The sequence below is a fragment of the Triticum aestivum genome, chromosome 6B (genome assembly GCF_018294505.1).
Source record: "Triticum aestivum cultivar Chinese Spring chromosome 6B, IWGSC CS RefSeq v2.1, whole genome shotgun sequence".
Lineage (NCBI taxonomy): Eukaryota > Viridiplantae > Streptophyta > Magnoliopsida > Poales > Poaceae > Triticum > Triticum aestivum.
The window spans coordinates 150778468-150788506 of NC_057810.1; the positions used below are offsets into that span (position 1 = coordinate 150778468).

The 10039-nt window shown below is 37.8% G+C and overlaps 1 long non-coding RNA gene across 1 annotated transcript; it reads left to right on the forward strand.

Annotated features, from left to right (window-relative positions):
* Positions 1–779: 779 nt before the first annotated feature.
* On the forward strand, positions 780–2544 carry LOC123133815 (uncharacterized). The gene is made up of 2 exons (XR_006465396.1): positions 780–1366; positions 1508–2544. It is a non-coding gene; the product is annotated as an uncharacterized lncRNA (long non-coding RNA).
* Positions 2545–10039: the final 7495 nt, after the last annotated feature.

Genomic DNA, 10039 nt, shown 5'->3' on the forward strand with positions numbered 1-10039 from the left:
AACCTAGGTTTATTTTAGATTCAAATCACTTAGCTTTTTTTGAGCCATGGAACCTACAGTTTTACACTGCCAGATTGAGACATGGAAATTCATGATGTACTTTGCGAGACCCCTGTCCGTTAGTGCCTCTTTGATCGGCTCTGCTATGGCATTGGATAAGCCTTTAGTATAGTGAGCTTTGGTAGAAAATGGTTCTGCCATTCTTGAACAGCACCTGTACTAAAACTGAATAATTAAATGCAACCAACATAGACTTTCCTGCTATCTATGATTACTCAACAAGTTCTTTTAGTTTTAGTCTGACATGGTAGCTAACACCAATTGTTCATATCTATCTTCTTTGACCATACTACATATGCATAGTACTGATCAATGGCAATAATCCTTATATGGCCTTTTCTATGAGCGATAATCTAACATTTATAAAATCATCTTAGGATTTCCTAATGGATCCTGTACACATTCCACCAAGGGTTATTTTGGATGCTATGCTGAACACACTCTATAGCTCCCAAAAGCTGTGTACTACACCCAGCCTAAAGGAGACATTGGTATAGAGACTGATTGAGTATTATCCATCTCTGCAGCACTTGCCAAAGAGCACTATCAAGAGATTTGTTTGTCAGTCTGAGTCATCTTGCTACTTTTGCACGTTTATTTGCATATGAAATCACCAGAATTTTCGCCATGGCTCTGGTTCTTGACATGGTGCTTAAAAGCACTCATCCCATCTTGATTATTCGCATACAGTTTTTTGTTTTTGTTTTTACGGATTCACTTCTATCGACATTTTTTTATGTCCCTTTTTATGACCAGCTTGGTCATTTGGTCTGGATGGAGTCATTCAACTCGGAAAGAAAAAAGAATTTGAGAATGCTTTATCTTTCATGCAATAGTTGCGGTCAATTGTTCTTGGTTTTTCCTGTAGTAGTTGATAATCAGTCTGAACAATAGTAGATTAGTAAAGCCAATAGCAGTTAATTTGAGACGACTTTTATCTTCCCTACAGTAGTTAAGGTTGATTGTTCTTAGTTTTCCCTGTAGTGTTTAATTTGATTGTTCTGAGCATTCAAATTGTACTCTGTTTGTTTCTCTCCTACTCTTTTCTGACAAATGTTATTATCTGTGCTTCATTACTACTCTCTCTAAATCATGTGAGAGTTGAATGATGTTGCAGGATAACTATTGATGGTGAAAAGATTGTTGTTTTTTATACTGGTATAGGGGGGGTATAATACAAATGGTCCTTCAAATCCAGTTGGAAGCTCCTCCCTGTAATTGATGAAGGCAGGATTTACTATTTCTTGGGAGTAAGAGGTTTATTTGTTGAACCATGATATCTAAGGGAGTAAGAGGCAACGTCCAGGTTGGTACATAATGGTTCTTAGTCTTTTGCTTTATGACATCGAATGAACTTTGCCATTCTAAGTGTCTATCATGTCCTGCATAGTTTTTTATTTTGTGTAAGCTAAGAGTATTCATAGTTCCATTTTCCTATTTTTGGCAGGGGTATCTAAGAGAGCTGGTCCAGGCTTGATGGAAATCGCTTAGTACATTCATGGGATCACAAACTTTTGGCGTTGGTTGAGATTAGTGACGCATGACCATTAATAACTAGAAGACTGTGACAATTAACTTACTGTTTCATGAATTAGAGAGGCTGGGTTGGACCAACTCCATGTTACAGGCCCTTTCCTCATTGCATTTCTCTTGACATTAAATTGATTAAATTATAATTTCAGTAGGAAATCTACAACATACTCAAATCATTATGATTACTCTTTCCTGTTTTTGTTTCTATATCTAATTGATATATAGATTTTGCATCTTGTCCTATGACATGTACTTCTGTAGTTGTGTCCATTGGACTTACTCTTTTCATTGTGGCATCATGATTCCTCCTTTTCTTGGCTTGCTATATATGTTTGTTTCATGGTCCAGTTGGTGTTCCAAAAATATGCTCAATTGTTATATGTATCAAATACAGTCTCTCCCAGTGGTGTACCATCTGCTTATTGTTTTACATACAGTCGCTTGATTATTTTTGTTCCTCTATAGGCCTCTGGTCTTGTCTGCAGTGTACGGCTAGGTTGTTCGTCCGCCTGGGTCGTAGGTTCTTTCCTTCCTGTTGACGGCAGGTACAAGACTCGAGCAATGGTTAACGGGCAAGCACTATATACACCATTCATCTATGCTAATATAGCCCGTCTTTTAAAGCCAATGTATGCTATCACCAATTGATCGGAATATTTTCTTTCAAGCATAGCTTTCATGTAATGGAATATAAGTATCTTTATAAGTTGATTCTAAATCAATCTCATACACATACTTTGAATGCTTGGCTCGCTCTCGCTTTTTGCGCCATGGTCAAGGGTGCAACGATGACTCTGTCTAATGTTTATCACTTCATAGCGCCTATATGTGACTATCTACTTTGTTTGCTAATAACATTGTAAATAATTAATCGTAAGCTTCTTAGAACACTATGTATCATTACTAAGTATCTATCTACCAGCAATAAGTACTTATTTTCATATGTTTCAATATGTGTCTGAATAATATTAATGTACACTCTTTCAATACATGGCTTACTCTCGGCCTTTGCGCCATTGACGCAACTGGTCATCTAGTTGTATTCAAAGACTAATCTTCTATTGTATTCGATGAATCTGTTGTTGATGTGTGCTGTCTATATTTTGTCAAATTATACATTTTGTAACCTGTGCAAAACACAGAAAATAAAAAAACCTAATATTCATACTAATGGCGCATCACATGACAGTGCGCCATTAGTATGACAAAGCATACTAATGGCGCATCACTGGACAGTGCGCCATTAGTATGCCACGGTTACTAATGGCGCATCCCGTGGTCGTGCGCCATTAGTATGCCAAAGCACCTGGGTATACATGGCCCCTGGGAGGCATACTAATGGTGCACCGTGGCCTATACTAATGGCGCACCAGTGGTGCGCCATTAGTATACCAGATACTAATGGCGCACCACTGATGCGCCATTAGTAAAAATTACTAATGGCGTGCTAGTAATGGCGCACCAGTGATGCGCCATTAATGGCCAAATTAGGTGCGCCATTAGTAGCGGTTTTTCTAGTAGTGAGGAGAGGATGATGCAGTAAAGTAGCGTAAGTATTTCCCTTAGTTTTTGAGAACCAAGGTATCAATTCAGTAGGAGACCACGCACAAGTCCCTCGTATCTACACAAAATGATAGCAACTCGCAACCAACGCTTAGGGGTTCTCAATCCCTTCACGATCACTTACGAGAGTGGGATCTGATAGATAATATTTTTGGTATTTTTGATTGATAGATGCAAAGTAAAAAGGTAAAAGGCAAAGTAAAAAACAAAGCAAGTAAATAAAGTGATAGAGATTGATATGATGAGAATAGACCCGGGGGCCATAGGTTTTACTAGTGGCTTCTCTCAAGAGCATAAGTATTCTACGGTGGGTGAGCAAATTACTGTTGAGCAATTGACAGAACTGAGCATAGTTTTGAACATATCTAGGCAATGATCATGTATATAGGCATCACGTCCAAAACAAGTAGAAAACGATTCTGCATCTACTACTATTACTCCACTCATCGACCGCTATCCAGCATGCATCTAGAGTATTAAGTAAAAACAGAGTAACACTTTAAGCAAGATGACATGATGTAGAGGGATAAATTCATGCAATATGATAAAAAAAACCATCTTGTTATCCTTGATGGCAACAATACAATACGTGCCTTGCAACCCTTTGTGTCACTGGGTAAGGACACTCCAAGATCGAACCCAAAGCTAAGCACTTCTCCCATTGCAAGAACTACCAATCTAGTTGGCCAAACCAAACGGATATTTCGAAGAGACTTGCAAAGATAACTCAATCATACATAAAAGAATTCAGAGAAGAATCAAATATTTTCCATAGATAATCTGAATCATAAACCCACAATTCATCGGTCTCAACAAACACACCGCAAAAAGAAGATTGCATCGAATAGTTCTCCACAAGAGAGGGGGAGAACATTGTATTGAGATCCAAAAAGAGAGAAGAAGCCATCTAGCTACTATCTATGGACCCAAAGGTCTGAAGTAAACTACTCACACTTCATCGGAGGGGCTATGGTGATGATGTAGAAGCCCTCCATGGTGGATGCCCCCTACGACGGAGCTCCGGAACAGGCCCCAAGATGGGATCTCGTGGATACAGAAAGTTGCGGCGGTGGAATTAGGTTTTTGGCTCCTCTTTTCATCGTTCAGGGATACATAGGTATATATAGGAGGAAGGAGTACGTCGGTGGAGCGTCGAGGGGCCCACGAGGTAGGGGAGCGTGCCCAGGGGGGCCCTCCACCCTTATGACCGCCTGTGGCACTACTTGGAGTAGGGTCCAAGTCTCCTGGATCACGTTCGGTTGGAAAATCACGATCCCGAAGGTTTCATTCCGTTTGGACTCCGTTTGATATTATGTTTCTTCGAAACACTGAAAAAGGCAAAAAAAACAGCAATTCTGGGCTGGGCCTCCGGTTAATAGGTTAGTCCCAAAAGTAATATAAAAGTGGAAAATAAAGCCCAATATAGTCCAAAACAGTAGATAAAGTAGCATGGAGCAATCAAAAATTATAGATACGTTGGAGACGTATCAGGCATCCCCAAGCTTAATTCCTGCTCGTCCTCAAGTAGGTAAATGATAAAAAAAAAAGAATTTTTGATGTGGAGTGATACTTTGGCATAATTTCAATGTAAAACTTCTTAATTGTGATATGAATATTCAGATCCAAAAGATTCAAGACACAAGTTCATATTGACACAAAAATAATAATACTTCAAGCATAATAATCAAAGCAATCATGTCTTCTCAAAATAACATGGCAAAAGAAAGTTCATCCCTACAAAATCATATAGTTAGGCTATGCTTTATTTTTGTCACACAAAGATGTTCCCAACTTCTATACCCCCGATGACAAGCCAAGCAATTGTTTCATACTTAAATAATCTCAAACTTTTTCAACCTTCACGCAATACATGAGTGTGAGCCATGGATATAGCACTATGGGTGGAATAGAATATGATGATGGGGATTGTGTGGAGAAGACAAAAAAGGAGAAAGTCTCACGTTGACGAGGCTAATCAACGGGCTATGGAGATGCCCATCAATTGATGTCAACATGAGGAATAGGGATTGCCATGCAACGGATGCACTAGAGCTATGAATGCTCAACAAAAGAAAACTAGTGGGTGTGCATCCAACTTGCTTGCTCATGAAGACCTAGGGCATTTGAGGAACCCATCGTAGGAATATACAAGCCAAGTTCTATAATGAAAAATTCCCACTAGTATAAAAAGACAACTTATGAGACTCACTACATGAAGAACAAGGTGCTACTTTGAAGCACAATATATGAGACTTATTACATGAAGAACAAGGTGCTACTTTGAAGCACAAGTGTGGAAAAAGAGATAGTAGCATTGCCCTTTTCTTTTTATTTTTTTGGGCCTTTCTTTTTTTTTATATTTTGGCCTTTCCCTTTTTTTTATTTGGGCAATGCTCTAATAATGATGATCATCACACTTCTATTGATTACAACATAAGGATTAGAACTCGAGACTTAGAACAAGATATGACTCTATATGAATGCCTCCGGCGGTGTACCGGGATGGTGCAATGAATCAAGAGTGACATGTATGAAAAATAATGCATGGGCTTTGCCACAAATATGATGTCAACTACATGATCATGCAATGGCAATATGACAAAAGTAATGTATGTCATGATGATGATGGTGGAAGTTGCATGGCAATATATCTCGGAATGGCTATGGAAATGCCATGATAGGTAGGTACGGTGGCTGTTTTGAGGAATATATAAGGAGGTTTATGTGTGATAGAGCGTATCGTATCACGGGGTTTGGATGCACCGGTGAAGCTTGCACCAACTCTCAAGGTGAGAAAGGGCAATGCACGGTACCGAAGAGGCTAGCAAAGGCGGAAAGGTAAAAGTGCATATAATCCATGGACTCAACATTAGTCAAAAGAACTCATATACTTATTGCAAAAATTTAGAAGTCATCAAAAATCAAGTACTACGCGCATGCTCCTAGGGGGATAGATTGGTAGGAAAAGAGCATCGCTCGTCCCCGACCGCCACTCATAAGGATGCACAAGCCAGGTACACTTCATATTTCAAATTTGTTACATAACTTTAACCATACGTGCATGCTACGGGACTTGCAAACTTCAACACAAGTATTTCTCAAATTCATAATCATCCAACTAGAACGACTTTGATATTATCACCTCCATATCTCAAACCAATTATCAAGCATCAAACTTATCTTAGTATTCAATTCACTCAAAAGAAAGGTTCACATATCTTGAACACCAAGTACATTAACATTAAGCAAATTACCATGCTATTAATGACTCTCAAAATAATCTAAGTGAAGCATGAGAGATTAATAGTTTCTTTAAAACAAATCCACCACCGTGCTCTAAAAGATATAAGTGAAGCACTAGAGCAAAAATTATCACGCTCAAAAAGATATAAGTGAAGTACTACGAGCAAAACTATCAAGCTCAAAAGATATAAGTGAAGCACATAGAGTATTCTAACAAATTCCAAATCATGTATGGCTCTCTCAAAAGGTGTGTACAGCAAGGATGATTGGGGTAAACTAACAAGCAAAGACACAAATAATACAAGACGCTCCAAGCAAAACACATAACATGTGGTGAATAAAAATATAGCTCCAAGTAAATTACCGATGGAAGTGGACGAAAGAGGGGATGCCTTCCAGGGCATCCCCAAGCTTTGACTTTTTGGTGTCCTTGGATTATCTTGGGGGTGCCATGGGCATCCCCAATCTTAGGCTCTTGCCACTCCTTGTTCCATAATCCATCAAAAGAATTCACCCAAAACTTGAAAACTTCACAACACAAAACTCAACAGAAATCTCGTGAGCTCCGTTAGAGAAAGAAAACAAAAGACTACTTCAAGGTACTGTAATGAACTCATTCTTTATTTATATTGGTGTTAAACCTACTGTATTCCAACTTCTCTATGAATTATAAACTATTTTACTAGCCATAGATTCATCAAAATAAGCAAACAACACATGTAAAACAGAATCTGTCAAAAACAGAACAGTCTATAGCAATCTGTAACTAACGCATACTTATGGAACTCTAAAATTCTACAAAAATAGGAAGTCCTGGAAATTATGTTTATTGAACAGCAAAAAAAAGAATAAATGCAAAATCACGTTCCTGTGATTTAACAAAATTATATTCGTGCGTGCAAGGTTTCTGTTTTTCAGCAGAATCAAATCAACTATCATCATAGGTTATCCTATAGGTTCTACTTGGCACAAACACTAATTAAAAGACAAAACCACATCTAAACAGAGGCTAGATGGATTATTTATTACTAAGCAGAAACAAAAACAAAAAACACAAAATAAAATTGGGTTGCCTCCCAACAAGCGCTATCTTTTAACGCTCCTAGCTAGGCATAAAAGCAAGGATAGATCTAGGTATTGCCATCTTTGATAGGCAATCCATAAGTGGCTCTCATGATAGATTCATAAGGTAATTTAATTTTATTTCTAGGGAAGTGTTTCATACCCTTATTTAAGGGGAATTGGAATCTAATATTCCCTTCCTTCATATCAATAATTGCACCAATCGTTCTAAGGAAAGATCTACCAAGAATAATAGGACATGAAGGATTGCAATCTATATCAAGAACGATAAAATCTACAGGCACATAATTCCTATTTGCAACAATAAGAACATCATTAATTCTTCCCATTGGTTTTTTAATAGTGGAATCCGCAAGATGCAAGTTTAGAGAGCAATCATCAAAATCACGGAAATCTAGCAAATCACACAAAGCTTTGGGAATAGTAGAGACACTAGCACCCAAATCACACAAAGCATAAAACTCATAATCTTTGATTTTAATTTTAATAGTAGGTTCCCACTCATCATAGAGTTTTCTAGGGATAGAAACTTTCAACTCAAGTTTTTCTTCATAAGATTACATCAAGGCATCAACAATGTGTTCGGTAAAGGCCTTATTTTGACTATAAGCATGTGGAGAATCTAGCACGGATTGCAACAAGGAAATACAAACAATCAAAGATCAATTTTCATAATTAAATTCCTTGAGATCCAAAATAGTGGGTTTAGCAACATCTAGGTTTTTATTTCTTTCAATCCCACTTTCATCAATTTCATCATCAAGATCTAGAAACTCCGAATTCTTAGAATGCCTTCTAGGTAAAGGAAGATCATATTCAGTTTCATCAAGATTCATATTGCAAAACAAAGATTTAATGGGGGGGACATCAATAACTTTTAGATCTTCATCTTGATTTTCATAGGAATTGGAAGAACACGCTTTAATAAAGGCATCTTTGGAAGCACGTATCCTAGCGGTTCTTTCCTTGCACTCATCAATGGAAATTTTCATGGCTTTGAGAGACTCATTGATATCATGCTTAGGAGGAATAGATCTAAGCTTTAAAGAATCAATTTCAAGAGAAATTATATCAACGTTCTTAGCCAAATCATCAACTTTAAGCAATTTCTCTTCAAGCAAAGCATTAAAATTCTTTTGTGAATTCATAAACTCTTTAACACTACTCTCAAGTTCAGAGGGCATCTTATTAAAATTTCCATAAGAGTTGTTGTAGGAATTTCCATAATTATTAGAAGGATTACTAGGATAAGGCCTAGGATTAAAATTCCCTCTATAAGCATTGTTTCCAAAACTATTCCTACCAACAAAATTCACATCCATAGATTCATTATTATTCTCAAGCAAAGTAGACAAAGGCATATCATTGGGATCAAGAGGAGTATTTTTAGGAGCAAACATCTTCATAAGTTCATCCATCTTTTCACTCAAAACATTGATTTCTTCTATAGCATGCACTTTTTTACTAGAAGATCTTTCGGTGTGCCATTGAGAATAATTAGCCATAATATTATCAAGCAATTTGGTGGCATCCCCTAATGTAATTTCCATAAACGTGCCTCCCGCGGCCGAATCTAAAAGATTTCTAGAAGCAAAATTCAATCCGGCATAAAAAATTTGTATGATCATCCATAAATTCAAACCATGAGTAGGGCAATTGCGAAGCATTAATTTCATTCTTTCCCAAGATTGGGCAACATGCTCATGATCAAGTTGTTTAAAATTCATGATATCGTTCCTAAGAGTGATAATCTTAGCGGGAGGAAAATACTTAGAGATAAAAGCATCTTTGCACTTGTTCCAAGAATCAATACTATTTTTAGGCAAAGATGAAAACCAAACTTTAGCACGATCTCTAAGTGAAAACGGAAATAACTTCAATTTGACAATATTGTTATCCGTATCTTTCTTCTTTTGCATATCACACAAATCAACAAAATTGTTTAGATGAGTAGCGGCATCTTCACTAGGAAGGCCGGCGAATTGATCTTTCATAACAAGATTCAACAAAGCAGTATTGATTTCACAAGACTCATCATTATTAAGAGGAGCAATCGGAGTACTAAGGAAATCATTATTATTGGTATTCGAGAAATCACACAATTTGGTATTATCTTGTGCCATGGCAACAACTAATCCAATACACAAGCAAGCAAACTAGCACACGAGCAAACAGAAAGGCAAAGGGAAAAGGCAAACGGGAAAGAGAGGAGGATATTGGGAAAGAGAGGGCGAATAAAACGGCAAGGGTGAAGTGGGGGATAGGAAAACGGGAGGCAAATAATGTAATGCGAGAGATAGGGATTGAGATGGGTACTTGGTATTGTTGACTTGCTTGCGTGAGCCTCCCCGGCAACGGTGCCAGAAATTCTTCTTGCTACCTCTTGAGCACTGCGTTGGATTTCCCCGAAGAGGAGAGGATGATGCAGTAAAGTAGCGTAAGTATTTCCCTCAGTTTTTGAGAACCAAGGTATCAATCCAGTAGGAGACCACACACAAGTCCCTCGTACCTACACAAAATGATAGCAACTCGCAACCAACGCTTAGGGGTTGTCAAT